This window comes from Panulirus ornatus, chromosome 58 (genome assembly GCF_036320965.1).
Source record: "Panulirus ornatus isolate Po-2019 chromosome 58, ASM3632096v1, whole genome shotgun sequence".
Lineage (NCBI taxonomy): Eukaryota > Metazoa > Arthropoda > Malacostraca > Decapoda > Palinuridae > Panulirus > Panulirus ornatus.
This window is the reverse complement of record NC_092281.1, coordinates 4,450,885-4,470,201: the sequence shown is the minus strand read 5'-3', so window position 1 is coordinate 4,470,201 and position 19,317 is coordinate 4,450,885. Positions and strand designations below refer to the sequence as shown.

Genomic DNA, 19,317 nt, shown 5'->3' with positions numbered 1-19,317 from the left:
GTGGTTTCATTAAGTAATGTAGGGGTAAGAGAGATGTGTGGAAATATAAAGAGTGTAGTTGAGAGAACAGAAAAGGCTGTATTGAAATGGTTTGGACATTTGGAGAGAATGAGTGAGGAAAGATTGACAAACAGGATGTAAGTGTCAGAAGTGGAGGGAAAAAGAAGTGGGAGACCAGACTTGAGGTGGAAGGATGGATTGGAAAAGATTTTGAGCGATCAGGGCCTGAACATAGAATAGTGTGTAAGGCGTACAAGGAATAGTGAATTAGAATGATGTGGTATGTCAGGGTCAACATTCTGTCATTGGATTGAACCAGGGCATGTGAAGCATCTGGGGTAAACCATGGAAAGGTATATTGGGCCTGGATATGAATAGGGAGCTATGGTTTCAGTGCATTACACATAACAGCGAGAGACTGTGTCAATGAATGTGGCCCTTTTTTTGTATGGTTTTTCTGGCGCTACCCCTTTCAGCAGGGTAGTGATGCTGTTTCCTGCAAGGCGGGGTGGCGCCAGGAATGGATGAAGGCAAGCAAGTATGGATAAGTACGTGTGTATGTGTATATGTTTGTATATATATATATATATATATATATATATATATATATATATTTTTTTTTTTTTTTTCCCCGCGTTTGCGAGGTAGCGCAAGGAAACAGACGAAAGAAATGGCCCAACCCACCCCCATACACATGCCTTGATTCAATCCACTGACAGCACGTCAACCCCGGTATACCACATCGATCCAATTCACTCTATTCTTTGCCCTCCTTTCACCCTCCTGCATGTTCAGGCCCTGATCACACAAAATCTTTTTCACTCCATCTTTCCACCTCCAATTTGGTCTCCCTCTTCTCCTCGTTCCCTCCACCTCCGACACATATATCCTCTTGGTCAATCTTTCCTCACTCATTCTCTCCATGTGATCAAACCATTTCAAAACACCCTCTTCTGCTCTCTCAACCACGCTCTTTTTATTTCCACACATCTCTCTTACCCTTACGTAACTTACTCGATCAAACCACCTCACACCACACATTGTCCTCAAACATCTCATTTCCAGCACATCCATCCTCCTGCGCACAACTCTATCCATAGTCCACGCCTCGCAACTATACAACATTGTTGGAACCACTATTCCTTCAAACATACCCATTTTTGCTTTCCGAGATAATGTTCTCGACTTCCACACATTCTTCAAGGCTCCCAGAATTTTCGCCCCCTCCCCCACCCTATGATCCACTTCCGCTTCCATGTTTCCATCCGCTGCCAGATCCACTCCCAGATATCTAAAACACTTCACTTCCTCCAGTTTTTCTCCATTCAAACTCACCTCCCAATTGAATTGACCCTCAACTCTACTGTACCTAATAACCTTGCTCTTATTCACATTTACTCTTAACTTTCTTCTTTCACACACTTTACCAAACTCAGTCACCAGCTTCTGCAGTTTCTCACATGAATCAGCCACCAGCGCTGTATCATCAGCGAACAACAACTGACTCACTTCCCAAGCTCTCTCATCCCCAACAGACTTCATACTTGCCCCTCTTTCCAAAACTCTTGCATTCACCTCCCTAACAACCCCATCCATAAACAAATTAAACAACCATGGAGACATCACATACCCCTGCCGCAAACCTACATTCACTGAGAACCAATCACTTTCCTCTCCTCCTACACGTACACATGCCTTACATCCTCGATAAAAACTTTTCACTGCTTCTAACAACTTGCCTCCCACACCATATATTCTTAATACCTTCCACAGAGCATCTCTATCAACTCTATCATATGCCTTCTCCAGATCCATAAATGCTACATACAAATCCATTTGCTTTTCTAAGTATTTCTCACATACATTCTTCAAAGCAAACACCTGATCCACACATCCTCTACCACTTCTGAAACCACACTGCTCTTCCCCAATCTGATGCTCTGTACATGCCTTCACCCTCTCAATCAATACCCTCCCATATAATTTACCAGGAATACTCGACAAACTTATACCTCTGTAATTTGAGCACTCACTCTTATCCCCTTTGCCTTTGTACAATGGCACTATGCACGCATTCCGCCAATCCTCAGGCACCTCACCATGAGTCATACATACATTGAATAACCTTACCAACCAGTCAACAATACAGTCACCCCCTTTTTTAATAAATTCCACTGCAATACCATCCAAACCTGCTGCCTTGTCGGCTTTCATCTTCCGCAAAGCTTTCACTACCTCTTCTCTGTTTACCAAATCATTTTCCCTAACCCTCTCACTTTGCACACCACCTCGACCAAAACACCCTATATCTGCCACTCTATCATCAAACACATTCAACAAACCTTCAAAATACTCACTCCATCTCCTTCTCACATCACCACTACTTGTTATCACCTCCCCATTTGCGCCCTTCACTGAAGTTCCCATTTGCTCCCTTGTCTTACGCACTTTATTTACCTCCTTCCAGAACATCTTTTTATTCTCCCTAAAATTTAATGATACTCTCTCACCCCAACTCTCATTTGCCCTTTTTTTCACCTCTTGCACCTTTCTCTTGACCTCCTGTCTCTTTTATACATCTCCCACTCAATTGCATTTTTTCCCTGCAAAAATCGTCCAAATGCCTCTCTCTTCTCTTTCACTAATACTCTTACTTCTTCATCCCACCACTCACTACCCTTTCTAATCAACCCACCTCCCACTCTTCTCATGCCACAAGCATCTTTTGCGCAATCCATCACTGATTCCCTAAATACATCCCATTCCTCCCCCACTCCCCTTACTTCCATTGTTCTCACCTTTTTCCATTCTGTACTCAGTCTCTCCTGGTACTTCCTCACACAGGTCTCCTTCCCAAGCTCACTTACTCTCACCACCCTCTTCACCCCAACATTCACTCTTCTTTTCTGAAAACCCTTACAAATCTTCACCTTAGCCTCCACAAGATAATGATCAGACATCCCTCCAGTTGCACCTCTCAGCACATTAACATCCAAAAGTCTCTCTTTCGCACGCCTGTCAATTAACACGTAATCCAATAACGCTCTCTGGCCATCTCTCCTACTTACATAAGTATACTTATGTATATTTCACTTTTTAAACCAGGTATTCCCAATCATCCCAATACATATCCCAATACACATCCCAATCATATATATATATATATATATATATATATATATATATATATATAAAGTGCGTAAGACAAAAGAACAAATGGGAACATTGGTGAAGGGGTCTGATGGGGAGGTAATAACAAGTAGTGGTGAAGTGAGAAGGAAATGGAGTGAATATTTTAAAGATTTGTTGAATGTGTTTGATGATAGAATGGCTAATATAGGGTGTTTTGGTCGAGGTGGTGTGGGAAGTGAGAGGGTCAGAGAGAATGGTTTGGTAAACAGAAGAGGTAGGGAAAACTTTGCAGAAGATGAAAGCTGGCTAGACAGCAGGTTTGGATGGTATTGCAGTGGAATTTGTTACAAAGGATGTTGACTGTGTTGTTGGCTGGTTGGTGAGGATATTCAGTGTATGTATGGTGCATGGTGAAGTACCTGAGGATTGGCAGAATGCCTGCATAGTGCCATTGTACAGAGGCAAAGGGGATAAAGGTGAGTGTTCAAATTAGAGGTATAAGTTTGTTGCGTATGGCTGGGAAATTATGTGGGAGGGTATTGATTGGGAGGGTCAAGGCATGTACAGAACATCAGGTTGGGGAAGAGCAGTGTGGTTTCAGAAGTGGTAGAGGATGTGTGGATTAGGTGTTTACTTTGAAGAATGTATGTGAGAAATAGAAAAACAAACTGATTTAAATGTGACATTTGTGGATCTGGAGAAGGCATATGACAGAGTTGATAGAGATGCTCTGTGGAAGGTATTAAGAGTGTATGGTGTGGAAGGTAAGTTGCTAGAAGCAGTGAAAAGTTTTTACCAAGGATGTAAGGCATGTGTATGAGTAGGAAGAGAGGAAAGTGATTGGTTCCCAGTGAATGACGGTTTGCGGCAGGGGTGTGTGATGTCTCCATGGTTGTTTAATTTGTTTATGGATGGTATTGTTAGGTAGGTAAATGCAGGAGTTTTGGAGCAAGGGGCAAGTGTGCAATCTGCTGTCGATGAGAGGGCTTGGGAAGTGTCAGTTGGTGGCTGATTCGGATGAGAAACTGCAGAGGTTGGTGACTGGGTTTGGTAAAGTGTGTGAAAGAAGAAAGCTGAGAGTAAATGTGAATAAGAGGAAGGCTTTTAGGTTCACTAGGGTTGAGGGACAAGTCAATTGGGATGTAAGTTTGAATGGAGAAAAACTGGAGAAAGTGAAGTATTTTAGATATCTGGGAGTGGATTTGGCAGCGGATGGAAGTGGAAGTGAGCCACAGGGTGGGGGAGTGGATGAAGGTTCTGGGAGCATTGAAGAATGTGTGGAAAGCGAGAACGTTATCTCAGAGAGCAAAAATGGGAATGTTTGAAGGAATATTGGTTCCAACAATGTTATATGGTTGTGAGGCGTGAGCTATAGATAGGGTTGTGCGGAGGAGGGTGGATGTGTTGGAAATGAAATGTTTGAGGACAATATGTGGTGTGAGGTGGTTTGATCGAATAAGTAATTAAAGGGTAAGAGAGATGTTTGGTAATAAAAAGAGTGTGGTTGAGAGAGCAGAAGAGGTTGTATTGAAATGGTTTGGTTACATGGAGAGAATGAGTGAGGAAAGATCAAGAAAAAGGATGTTTGTCAGAGGTGTAGGGAACGAGAAGTGGGATACCAAATTGGAGGTGGAAAGATGGAGTGATAAAGATTTTTGAGAGATCGGAGCCTGAACACACAGGAGGGTGAAAGGCATGTAAGGAAAAGAGTGAATTGGAACGATGTGGTATACTGGGGTTGACATGCTGTCAGTGGATTGAACCAGGGCATGTGAAGCATCTGGGATAAACCATGAAAAGTTTTGTGGGGCCTGGATATGGAAAGGGAGCTGTGGTTTCGGTGCATTATACATGACAGCTAGAGACTGACTGTGAACGAATGTGGCCTTTGTTGTCTTTTCCTAGTGATACCTTGCGCACATGTGGGGGGAGGGCGTTGTCATTTCATGTGTGGCGGGGTGGTGATGGGAATGAATAAAGGCAGCAAGTATGAATTCTGTACGTGTGTATGTCTATGTATGTATATATATGTATTATATGTTGAAATGTATAGGTATGTATATGTGTGTGTGTGGACGTGTATGTGGGTGGGTTGGACCATTCTTTCGTATGTTTCCTTGCGATACCTCGCTAACGCGGGAGACAGTGACAAAGTATAATAGATATAAAAATATTATTATACTTACCCGCTGTTTCCCGAGGTAACACAAGGAAACAAAGAATGGCTCATCCACTCATACACACACATATACACATAAATGCCCATCCATGTACATGTAAATAGATATTCAGGGTAACCCCAAAAAATGTACTCACCTTTGACACCTTATATCTTGCTGAATTTTTTTTTTTTTTCAAATCCAATTGACCCTAAAAATGGCAGAAGTACAACTATGTTTTGTAGAAAAAATTGTCATAAAATGTCACTGGAAGCACAAAAACATCAAAAAAGTGCAGAGACAATTTAGAAAAAATTTCACAGATATCCACCAGCTCGACACACGATTAATTGCATCAGAGATGAGTTTGGAGCAGATGGAACTGTTCACAATGTTCATAAGGAACGTTCAGGAAGACCACAGTCATCTACCAGCCCCACAAATGAACAATTGCTGGAGACCCTCCACCGATCTCCACAGAAATCTGTACGACAAATGGCTCGTGAGACGGGAGTCTCAAAATCAAGTACCCATTGCATTTTGAAGCGGTTCCATTGGAGATGTAACATTCCAACATTAATACATGCTCTAAGTGAAGATGATCCCAACCAGATAGTTGAATTTTGTGAATGGTACCTGGGCAAAAGCATGGAGGATGCAGCATTTCCATCCAAAATTTTCTGGAGCAATGAGGCCACCTTTAAGTTAAATGACTCGATTAACTGACATAATTGCAGCTACTGGTCTCCTTAAAATCCGCATGTTATTATGGAACACCATTTGAACTTACCAGGGGTTACAGTATGGTGTTGGATATCAACATTGGGCATCCTAGGGCCATTCTTTTTTGATTGAACTGTCACTGATGTTTACCTAAACATTCTTCAGGAGTCCGTCGGTCCATGCATCAAAGAGTTGTTTGGTGACGAAGAGATTTACTTTCAGCAAGGTGGAACACCTCCCCACAACCATTGTGATGTAAGGGCCTATCTTGATACAACTCTGCTAAACAGATGAATTGGGAGAAGGTGTTGAATTTCCTTCACATTTCCCAGAGCTCACTCCAATGGACTTCTTTTTATGGGTATACCTCAAAGATATGGTTTACCGCACAAAACCAGCTGTTGATGAGCTGAAAGAGGAAATTGAAAGACAATGTCTCACATTTCCAAATGAAATGGTTTGTAACATTGTCAAATCCATTGGTCTGCGTTATTGGCTGTGTTTGGAAAGTTGTGGTCATCAGTTTGAATATTTGTCAACTTGCATTTAATTTCATTTGATTAATTTCAACTATTAATCTTGTTTCTAAGTCAATAAATGCTGCATTTATTGTCATTTAAAGAGTGAGAACTTTTTTAGGACTTCTGCCATTTTGAGGATCAATTGGATCTGAAAAAAAAGATAGTGAGTTATAGGGTATCAAAAAGCGAGTACATTTTTTTGGGACACCCTGTACATAACATATTCATACACAGACATATATATGCGTACATATTCATACTTGCTTGCCTTCATTCATGCACTTAATCTGATTTTCTCTTCTTTTTAATTTCATTTTCATCTATTACATTGTTTTATATTTGGAGAGTGAGCTCTGGTCTTAAACTGAGAGCCTCTGAAAACTTGTTGATGCTCTGTAGGGGAAAGAGTTTTGTTTTGTTTTCCTTTATAGGTCTCCGCCTTTCTGGGAGATAATAAATCTTCAATAATAGTTTGTGATTAACATGCTAGTTATTGTGATTCAATAGAAGAATATTAAAGCAATCAAATATTCCATCACTATTTCTATGGTTTGATATATCCATAATTTACTCCCATTTCTCAGAACACATTCTCAAACGAGCCATTACTATCCCTTTCTACATCCTCTTTAATCAGTACATTCCCCATTTTCAGAAGGTACTGCTTTCATTACGCATTTCTTAGTTGGAATGGTAACTCACTCATGCTGGATTGATTTCCAAGCCATTTCTTTCTCCCAGTTTGGTTAGGTCACTTATATGGGCAGCAAAATGTTATGACATACTGTACTGTAAATGCTGAATATCCAAGCTTTTTCCTTCTGGTATGACTCTGTTTGGTCAAAGGCAACAAAGTATTATGTACGTTAGGGTGGTTTTTGTTTTTCTTTTCACTCTATTCTCCATTTCCCGCATCAGCGAGGTAGCGTTAAGAACAGAGGACTGAGCCTTTGAGGAAATATCCTCACTTGGCCCCCTTCTCTGTTCCTTCTTTTGGAAAATTAAAAACGAGAAGGGGGTATTTCCAGGGCCCCCCCCCCCTCTTTTAGTTGCCTTCTACGACATGCAGGGATTACATGGGAAGTATTCTTTCTCCCCTATCCCCAGGGATAACGTTAGGATGTACTTCACTTTATTTGATTTCCAGGCTTTTACCCCTCTCGTATTATTAGTCATGTTTGACTGTTTACTTGTTCTGTAATAAAAGTGCTGTGAAATGGAATTTGCTGGTGTCATTGAACATTCTACCACAGATGATCAGAAAGTTTTGATTTTTTGTATGATATAATTGAGTTTCATGTTATAATGTATTAAAGATACTTAAAAAGTTTTGCGTTGCTTAAAAAGTTTTGACTAAGTTGTATAATGGAATTAACTGAAGAGTCATCCTATGGTGTTTTGTTGATACTCAATAAGTTTTGTTTTGTTGCATACTGGGATAAACTGAAGTGTCATCCATTCATGTACTGTAGATACTAAGAAATTTTTACATTTTGTTTTATAATGGAATTAACTGGTGTCATCTTATGGTATACTGAAGATACTCAGAGAGTTTTGACTTTTTAGGTTAAGTAGTGCAAATGTGATTTTTTTTTCTAATCACCTCAAGTAAAGCTGAAAATTGTGGTTGTAACACTTATTGTATGTAACTCTTTTATACAAAATGGTTACAGTCATATGACAGATGAGATTTAATTTCAGCAGGAAATTTGGCTCTAAAATTTTTGATGGATTCATGTGTATCATTATGATGAATATATTATGTGATAAGGTTTTTCAAGAATGAAACTGCTACAGTTATGTCTGGTAATAATTGTGCATGATCAGTTTAACCTGTGAGTGAGCTAGTGCCTTTGCAGACATTTCATGTTAAGTGAATTAGTATGGTACTTTGATCGGTGTGGTTTGCCTTGATATTGCATGATATATGTATTTATTAGGCTTCAGCCATTATCACATTATGAATGTGCTTTGATGCATGATCATCTATTGTGTACTTATGTTTACCCTTCTTGAATGTGGAATGGTATTATCATGAATTGAATTTGGCAGATATTTTTTGCAAATGTAATTTTATTAAGGAAATGTACTTGTCTTTTTAAACCTTTTTTTTCTTACTAGCATGAATGTGGTCTGTAAAGGTTGTAACTGCAAGACTTTACATGTGGTTTGAAGGTTTTAAGAGTTTGAATAAGAATACTTTAGAACACATGGGCTGGGCGAGGATTAAGTGAAGCATATTGTATGAGAATCTGAGGAACTACACCTAACAAGCTATAAATGCTTTAAGTTGTAGTAGATGGAAGACGAAAAGAGAAAACAAGCCAGTATGAAGACTAACATAGGCTAGGCAAGAACTGAGCAAATCTGATAAACTGGAACCGAGGGAATCTAATAATAGCTTGTATTTCTGATATGGGTACAAATTTTATATTTGATTCTTATATTCAAACCATGAGACGCCTATTAGTGTCATTCACATCTTTTACGACTTGGAAATGTACACCAGACTGTTCTTTCAGTGGAAATACATGTGGGTAATTGAAGATTTTGATCAATGAATAGCTGACTCCAGTGATGTGCTATATCCATGATTTTCTAGGAGAGAAAATCAGTTCATGTCTCCTTTTAACAGGGAAGGCAGGATCAAGATTAATATTACAAAAATTGCACTTGTAATAAAAAAAAATTGTAATCTAGAGGAAATATGAAGAACTTTTAATGGCAGTGGTTGAGGAAACGATGACAGTAGTGAGAACATAATAGGTAAGTTTATGAAATTTTCATCAGCGAACAACGACTCACTTCCCAGGCCCTCTCATCCCCAACAGACTGCATACTTGCCCCTCTCTCCAAAACTTACATTTACCTCCCTAACCACCCCATCCATATACAAAGTAAACAACCATGGGAACATCACATACCCCTGCTGCAGAATGACCTTCACTGGGAACCATTCACTCTCTTCCCTTCTTACTCATACACATGCCTTACATTCTTGATAAAAACTTTTCACTGCTTCTAGCAGCTTACCTCCCACACCATATACTCTTATGACCTTCCACAAAGCCTCTCCATCAACCCTATCATATGCCTTCTCCAGATCCATAAGTGCTACATACAAATCCATCTGTTTTTCCAAGTAATTCTCGCACACATTCTTCAAAGCAAACACCTGGTCCACACATCCTCTACCACTTCTGAAACCACACTGGTCCTCCCCAGTCTGTGGCTCAGTACATGCCTTCACCCTCTCAATCAGTCCCCTCCCATACAATTTTCCAGGAATACTTAATAAACTTATGTATCTGTAGTTTGAACACTGTCCTTTATCCCCTTTTTATGTTTGCACAGTGGCTTTATACATGCATTCTGCCAATCCTCAGGAACTTCACCATGATCCATATATACAAGAATATCCTTACCAACTAATCAACAACACAGTCACCCCCCTTTCTTGAAAAAATTAACTGCAAGGCCATGCACACCCGCTGCCTTGCTGGATTTCATCTTTTGCAAGGCTTTCATTACCTCTCCTTTCTAAACTAACCCATTCTCCTTAACCTTCTCACTTTGTACACCACCCCAACCAAACCATCCTACTTCTGCCATGCTATTATCAAACACATTCAGCAAATCTTTGAAATACTCCCTCCATCTTCTCTTCATCACTACCCGTTATCACTTAACCCCCCATTGTCCCCTTCACTGATGTTCCCCTTTGTTATCTTGTCTTACATGTTATTATCCTTTTCCTGAACATCAAAATCATGAAAAACTGCATAAGTTGGTGATTGAGTTTGAAAAGTGTGTGAAAGGAAAAAGTTGAGAGCAAATGGGAATAAGAGCAAAGTTATGAGGTTCTGCAGGGTTAAGGGACAGGTTAGTTGGGATGTAAGTTTGAATGGAGAAAAATTGGAGGAAGCAAGAGTGTTTTAAATATCTGGGAGTGGACTCGACAGCAAATGGAACCTTGGAAGTGAGCTAGAGGGTGGGGGCAAAGGTTCTAGGAGCATTGAAAAATGTGTGGAGAGAATGTTATCTCGGAGAGCAAAAATGGGTATGTTTAAAGGAATAGTAGTTTCAACAATATTATAGGGTTTAGAGGCCCGAGCTGTAGATAGGGTTGTACAGAGGAGGGTGGATGTATTGGAAATGAAATGTTTGAGGACATTCGGTGTGAAGTGGTTTGATTAAGTAATGATAGGGTAAGAGATATGTGGGAATAAATTGAGTGTATTTGAGAGAGCAGAAGAGGGTGTGTTGAAATGTTTTGAACATATGGAGAGAATGAATGAGGAAAGGTCGACGAAGAGGATACATGTGTCAGAGGTGGAGGGAACAAGAAGCAGGAGACCAAATGGAAGGTGGAAGGACATGATGAAAATTATTTTGAGCGGTCGAGGCCTGAACATACAGGAGGGTGAGAGGCGTGCAAGGAAGAGGGAATTGGAATGATGTATACTGGGGTTGACATGCTGCCAATGGACTGTACCAGGGCATGTGAAGCATCTGGGGTAAGCCACGTAAAGGTCTGTGGGGCCTGGACGTGGATAGGGAGCTGTGGTTTTGGTGCATTACACATGACAGCCATAGACTGAGTGTGAACGAATGTAGCCTTTTTGTCTGTATTCCTGATGCTACCTCACTGAAGCAGGGAACAGCGATGCTGTTTTCCTGTGGGGCGGGATAGTTACAAGAATGGATGAAGGCAAGCTAATGCATGTACGTGTATGTATGGATTTCTGCATATGTATATGTTGGTATATATATGGGTGCATATATGTATATATATGTATATATATATATATATATATATATATATATATATATATATATATATATTTTTTTTTTTTTTTTTTTTTTTCTGCCGCTGTCTCCCGCGTTTGCGAGGTAGCGCAAGGAAACACGAAAGAAATGGCCCAACCCACCCCCATACACATGTATATACATACGTCCACACACGCAAATATACATACCTACACAGCTTTCCATGGTTTACCCCAGACGCTTCACATGCCCTGATTCAATCCACTGACAGCACGTCAACCCCGGTATACCACATCGATCCAATTCACTCTATTCCTTGCCCTCCTTTCACCCTCCTGCATGTTCAGGCTCCGATTACACAAAATCTTTTTCACTCCATATATATATATTTTTTTTCTTGCTTTGTCGCTGTCTCCCGCGTTTGCGAGGTAGCGCAAGGAAACAGACGAAAGAAATGGCCCAACCCACCCCCATACACATGTATATACATACGTCCACACACGCAAATATACATACCTACACAGCTTTCCATGGTTTACCCCAGACACTTCACATGCCCTGATTCAACCCACTGACAGCACGTCAACCCCGGTATACCACATCGATCCAATTCACTCTATTCCTTGCCCTCCTTTCACCCTCCTGCATGTTCAGGCCCCGATCACACAAAATCTTTTTCACTCCATCTTTCCACCTCCAATTTGGTCTCCCACTTCTCCTCGTTCCTTCCACCTCCGACACATATATCCTCTTGGTCAATCTTTCCTCACTCATTCTCTCCATGTGCCCAAACCATTTCAAAACACCCTCTTCTGTTCTCTCAACCACGCTCTTTTTATTTCCTCACATCTCTCTTACCCTTACGCTACTTACTCGATCAAACCACCTCACACCACACATTGTCCTCAAACATCTCATTTCCAGCACATCCATCCTCCTGCGCACAACTCTATCCATAGCCCATGCCTCACAACCATACAACATTGTTGGAACCACTATTCCTTCAAACATACCCATTTTTGCTTTCCGAGATAATGTTCTCGACTTCCACACATTCTTCAAGGCTCCCAGAATTTTCGCCCCATCCCCCACCCTATGATCCACTTCCGCTTCCATGGTTCCATCCGCTGTCAGATCCACTCCCAGATATCTAAAACACTTTACTTCCTCCAGCTTTTCTCAATTCAAACTTACCTCCCAATTGACTTGACCCTCAACCCTACTGTACCTAATAACCTTGCTCTTATTCACATTTACTCTTAACTTTCTTCTTTCACACACTTTACCAAACTCAGTCACCAGCTTCTGCAGTTTCTCACATGAATCAGCCACCAGCGCTGTATCATCAGCGAACAACAACTGACTCACTTCCCAAGCTCTCTCATCCCCAACAGACTTCATACTTGCCCCTCTTTCCAAAACTCTTGCATTCACCTCCCTAACAACCCCATCCATAAACAAATTAAACAACCATGGAGACATCACACACCCCTGCCGCAAACCTACATTCACTGAGAACCAATCACTTTCCTCTCTTCCTACACGTACACATGCCTTACATCCTCGATAAAAACTTTTCACTGCTTCTAGCAACTTGCCATATATTCTTAATTCTTAACTTACCATATATTCTTAATACCTTCCACAGAGCATCTCTATCAACTCTATATGCCTTCTCCAGATCCATAAATGCTACATACAAATCCATTTGCTTTTCTAAGTATTTCTCACATACATTCTTCAAAGCAAACACCTTATCCACACATCCTCTACCACTTCTGAAACCACACTGCTCTTCCCCAATCTGATGCTCTGTACATGCCTTCACCCTCTCAATCAATACCCTCCCATATAATTTACCAGGAATACTCAACAAACTTATACCTCTGTAATTTGAGCACTCACTCTTATCCCCTTTGCCTTTGTACAATGGCACTATGCACGCATTCCGCCAGTCCTCAGGCACCTCACCATGAGTCATACATACATTAAATAACCTTACCAACCAGTCAATAATACAGTCACCCCCTTTTTTAATAAATTCCACTGCAGTACCATCCAAACCTGCTGCCTTGCCGACTTTCATCTTCCGCAAAGCTTTTCCTACCTCTTCTCTGTTTACCAAATCATTTTCCCTAACCCTCTCACTTTGCACACCACCTCGACCAAAACACCCTATATCTGCCACTCTATCATCAAACACATTCAACAAACCTTCAAAATACTCACTCCATCTCCTCCTCACATCACCACTACTTGTTATCACCTCCTCATTTGCGCCCTTCACTGAAGTTCCCATTTGCTCCCTTGTCTTACGCATATATGAATATAATTTATTTATATTTATTTTTCTTTGTCGCTGTCTCCCGCGTTTGCAAGGTAGCGCAAGGAAACAGACGAGAGAAATAGCCCAACCCACCCCCATACACATGTATATACACACACGTCCACACACGCAAATATACATACCTATACATCTCAATGTACACATATATATACACACACAGACACATACATATATACCCATGCACACAATTCACACTGCCTTTATTCATTCCCATCGCCACCTCACCACACATGGAATACCATCCCCCTCCCCCCTCATGTGTGCGAGGTAGCGCTAGGAAAAGACAACAAAGGCCCCATTCGTTCACACTCAGTCTCTAGCTGTCATGCAATAATGCCCGAAACCACAGCTCCCTTTCCACATCCAGGCCCCACACAACTTTCCATGGTTTACCCCAGATGCTTCACATGCCCTGATTCAATCCACTGACAGCACGTCAACCCCGGTATACCACATCGATCCAATTCACTCTATTCCTTGCCCGCCTTTCACCTCCTGCATATTCAGGCCCCGATCACTCAAAATCTTTTTCATTCCATCTTTCCACCTCCAATTTGGTCTCCCACTTCTCGTTCCCTCCACCTCCGACACATATATCCTCTTGGTCAATCTTTCAATCTTTCCTCACTCATTCTCTCCATGTGCCCAAACCATTTCAAAACACCCTCTTCTACTCTCTCAACCACGCTCTTTTTATGTCCACACATCTCTCTTACCCTTACATTACTTACTCGATCAAACCACCTCACACCACACATTATCCTCAAACATCTCATTTCCAGCACATCCACCCTCCTGCGCACAACTCTATCCATAGCCCACGCTTCGCAACCATACAGCATACAATATATATATATATATATATATATATATATATATATATATATATATATATATATATATATATATATATATATATATATCGCCATTTCCCGCGTTAGGGAGGAAGCGTTAAGAACAGAGGACTGAGCCCTGGAGGGAATATCCTCACTTGGCCCCCTTCTCTGTTCCTTATTTTGGAAAAAAAAAAAAATTGAGGGAAGGATTTCCAGCCCCCTGTTCCCTCCCCTTTTAGTCGCCTTTTATGATACGGAGGGTTGCAGAAGCCTTTAGGCCTTGGGAACACCAGCAGGACTGTATAGAAAATGGTCCCGAGATGATGATAAATGAATCAAGACATACAGGAAGAGATTTCCCAGTCTTTCTTTTCGGACTAAGACAAATACATACTTTAGAAATAAGATTATTTCGAGCATTGTGATCTGTTGGTTGTGTATTTGAATTATGTCTGTCAACAGAAGTTCAAGGAAACAGTTGGTTGATGAAACTGGTTTGTATTTGGATGCAGAGTAATGGAGTTATTGTTTAATAGCTTGGGTCCGCCAAGGACTGAAGGTGGCTTAGTTAGTTTGGCATGATCAAAATGTTGGTGAGCGAGACTAGAAGTTAATGAAAGGAGGGAAAACATTTATTAAACACAGCTTAATAGTAAATGAACTCTACATTTGACGCAACAACAAATGACTTGTGAATACATGAAATATTCTTCATGTGTGGAACGGAACCATTGTTGCATCTTATTTCTCCCCTGCGTCTGTGTTGACTCGTGTATAATCATGCAAAACATTGGTCATGACAGGCTTAGTTAGCTAACGAAGCTGCCATTATCGTCTCAATAATCGTGAATGACCCGTCCGATGTGGAACCCTATCATATACTTCCTGCTGCTGCTTCACATTTCACCAGAGGAGGGTTGGATGAAGATAGTGTTATCTCAGTCCACTAAGTGATCGCACCGCTTTCATCAGCGGGATAGTGAAGATAGAGGAAGCTCATTGTCTCTTAGGGGCCAATAGTTAGTAAATAATTAGTTGAAAATGGGCGAATCGCATGCAGGATATTATACATATTAGTGGACAATGCACGAGTAAAGGCATGCCATACCCATTAGGGATACTCGGTAAGTTCTTAGTAATAAGAATGAAGAATAAAGTAATGGTAAATTTGAGTTCAAGTGTTTGGAAACCTGACCCTTAAAGGTAAAAAGGTTTTAATAGTAGGAGACGTGTAACCAGAGGGAATTCCTCGAGGAAAGGTGGTGTCGTAAAGGTGAATTCCCATTTTCGCCAGTGACTGCCGTTGACCTGGCACGTAATTCAAAGGGTCTGGAACTGACGTAGACAGCTCAAGATGGTAGTAGCCGAATTGTGCATTTTAAAAGGAGGTAACATGGAGGTGAACAGCTGTATAGTTGAAGAGAGTTGATTAGGAGGAAGGCTTCTGATTTCCTCTCTCGATAAGAGGTAGAGGCACTCAAGACATGTAATCAAGTTACTCCAGGATGAGGTGAAGAGGCCATTATGAAACAGAGCAGCTGCTCGCAAGAACAATAAATACGTGTTCAACACCATTATATAAGTAAAGTAAGTAAACGTGGGACTAAACACGAAAAAATCGTTAAAACGAGGTATTAGATTATGCTTGAAATGACCTCTTCCTTCGAGCTTGCAAAGGTATTGGTTGTAGCTGCAATGACTTATCTATAATTAGGCGAACAAGAAAATACCATGATACCTTTTCAGCATAATCCAAAATATACAACGACATTAGTATGGAATAAAGTGGAAAATGAAAATGTGTAGTCAAACAGTATTTTCCCCAGGTCCTTCATTTAGTGTCTGTTGATTCAACTGTTGATCAATCCCATTATCAATTACTTACCCGTCTTATTAAATCTGAGTTAACCTGAACTTATATAATGCGACTGACCTGAAATCATCAGGAGGAACATGCTTTATTTACCGCCGTCCAACTCACGCCAGCAGGAGGATTATATATTTCATCTCTCACAAAAGGCAGGTGGGTGGGCTTATACGTTTCCCGTTATTAAAAATTTGAACTATCCAGTCTAGTGATTTAATTATAGAAACTTCTTGTTTAAACGGAGCGCAAAGGTATATCCTCGCTGCTAAATATTCAGCCAGCCAGTCTGCCCGATAACTGTGTCGGCACAACACTACGCACCGCTGTCTGTGACTTGTTTTACGGTTCATTTTAAGCTAATGTTGACCTAGACATTGAAACGTTGGTGTGTGACTTTGTGACCGTGGAGGATCACTTTATAGCGGACGATATTCGCTGGCAGCTGTCTGTCCACAGAAATGTGTGTATTAGAACCAGTTCATTGCAATTAAACAATTTGCTTACTGGAGCTTTTTAAAGAAAGTATAAGAAATTATAGATAATTTTTGAATGAGAAATTATAAGTACATGTTGCATAAGTGTTGTCTCGCACTGTAGAAAAATTGAAGCTTTTAAAGAGCTCACGCGTACGAGAATAGAAGAAAAGGCGGATTGCTGAGACACGTCAGTTAGGTGGAGAGAAAGAGAGAACGGTACGGGCTACAGCTGCCTCTTTCCTGGGGTCGAAAACCTTCACAAGCTATTTTGGGATATACCTCCCGGCTCTCATTCCTCGACGTGTCTTATGAGTTATCTAATAATTTCTCCCGTTTATAATTGCAGTAATCATTTGTACTTTGCCTCACTAAGGTTTTTCATATGTTAATCCATACAATATTGTTTACTACAAAGTGACGTTGTGAACTTTCATATACGTTGAGTTGCCATCGTCATAAATTGTTTAACCTTTCAAAAAAGGGATAGAGTGTATCTGTTGAAGCGTGCCTGGTTGACTAGCATTACTGACATTTACTGTATAACGTAGATTGCATTTCATGAATGAAGCAATAAGAATGGCAGTAATGAAAGTGACTAACCAGAAGTTGAAGTAAGAAAGGGGTGGCGGTTTACACGCTCGGTCGCAGTTGGTTATGATAAACTCTTCCCTGAGAAAAATGTGCCTCTTTTGTATGTCTATCGTATATTTTTATTATTTCAACGGACATGGCATCAAAATTGATAGCTTTGAACTAATTAAATGAAAATGTAGGTGTTGAACGCAACAACTCTGTCTTGAGACAGAGGTACTAGACAATGTTCTGCCACACAACTCTGTTATAACGTTACTTGAGTTATTGATCCCAGATCCCAGAAGGCACCCTCCAGTGCCTTTTTTTTATTTTGTCCTTTTTCATGGCTGAACTTGAGTTCTCTATATAATGTTTACGCTTAACAATTAAAGTTGGTTATTTTGTTATATTATCACGCTGGATGGGTGGTCATATTTCAATATGTCATATTTCTAGGTTTTAGGAATAACAAGGAAATTCAATAGCTTACTGGATGTGGGTATGACGATTCCGCAACATATATTGCTAGATTTACATCAAGAATGTTGAGTATATATGTGGTTGAATGTCATTAGTAGGTTGCCAGTGAGATCGCTCACCTAGTGTAATTTATTCTGTAACGTCACGTCTAAGATGGGTGATTCATGACCCCAAAACCAAATAATCACACAAGACAACGTTACTCAAACACCTTGATGATCACAAATATTCATCGTTTTGTGAAATTTTCCAACCAACCTCACTTACGCAAGCTGTTGTCGGTCTTCCACATTATTGTCTAGTTATTCCTTAGCTATGGTCCCCATACAACCAGTGGATATGACGTCATTTTAAGCTCCAGCTCATCGGGAGACCCATAGAGGAAGTAACAAATATAACATTTATTCTGTACTTGTGTTATCAGCATCCTGAGTACCAATAATTGTTTGGGAAATTAATGTTAGTTTATCAACTGGCAAGGAATGCTTGAGTGCCTTGTTGATGGATCACAGTCTGTCACGAATGGAATGTTATCAGTGTCGCGCTAGATATGATGTCACGGTGGACACACCTGTTGATTAATTCATGTATTCATTTCACTTTTTGAACTGGTTCAGTACGATGTAACAAGGTTGTTATATGGAAGACAAGTGTAATTTGATAAAAAAAAAAAAAAGTGTTCTGTAATGTGCATTTCTTTGTGTTACTGACGTGTTTTTCTTATAAATGCGCCTACTAAAAAAGTTACGAAATATGTTATATGCATCTCTTTTTAGAAGCGCTGTGTTTTATATATCTTAACTCGTAAATGAATATGAATGGAGATATTTGATTTATGAATATATGGACCAAACCTTCTTCACGTGCGACGTAAGACTTAAGGCCTGTCTACACGAGCGGGCCTGATCGGCGGGTTTGCCCGTTAACAAGCAACTTCTGGCGGGCCTGCTCGTGAATGTTGTCCACACGACCGAAGTGATGAACAGCCGGGCCTGCCCGACGATGTTGCCAGTAGCGGGTGGAGTGCGCTACGAGAACCATGGTGCCTAGCATTGTCAAGAAAAAGATTTTGTGCGTCTGGCAGGGTAGAAACTCCAGCTACCGGGCACCAGCTCAGTGATTTCGCTCGGCGGGCTTTCGGGCAGTTTGATCGTTTGCCCGTCAAATATGCCCGTTAACGGGCAAGCCCGCCGATCAGGCCCGCTCGTGTAGACAGGCCTTTATATAGGTGTTCGTGTGTTTGTTGACCACTAATGGGGTGAGGGTTAAGTTACTACATGATTTTTCACGTGAGGTCGCGCTTCCTTATTATCCAGTCAGAGAACATTACCCTATTGATATAGTCAATAATCGCTAGATATGCTGCGTGGATAGATGTTCAGTGGTAAGCTCAAAATTTGAATCGGTTTAAGGATGGAGTCATCTTAAGGCTA

At 40.7% G+C, this 19,317-nt stretch overlaps 2 protein-coding genes across 2 annotated transcripts in view; both read left to right on the top strand.

Annotated features, from left to right (window-relative positions):
* Positions 1-19,317, top strand: part of LOC139766860 (tRNA (guanine(37)-N(1))-methyltransferase) — a 132,933-nt gene that overhangs the window by 7,777 nt on the left and 105,839 nt on the right. The window lies entirely within an intron of this gene.
* The window catches only part of LOC139766858 (uncharacterized), a 65,060-nt gene continuing 62,365 nt past the window's right edge, over positions 16,623-19,317 (top strand). The window contains exon 1 of the mRNA XM_071695838.1: positions 16,623-16,680. The gene's annotated coding sequence lies outside the window, so the exon portion shown is untranslated. The remainder of the gene's footprint in view (positions 16,681-19,317) is intronic.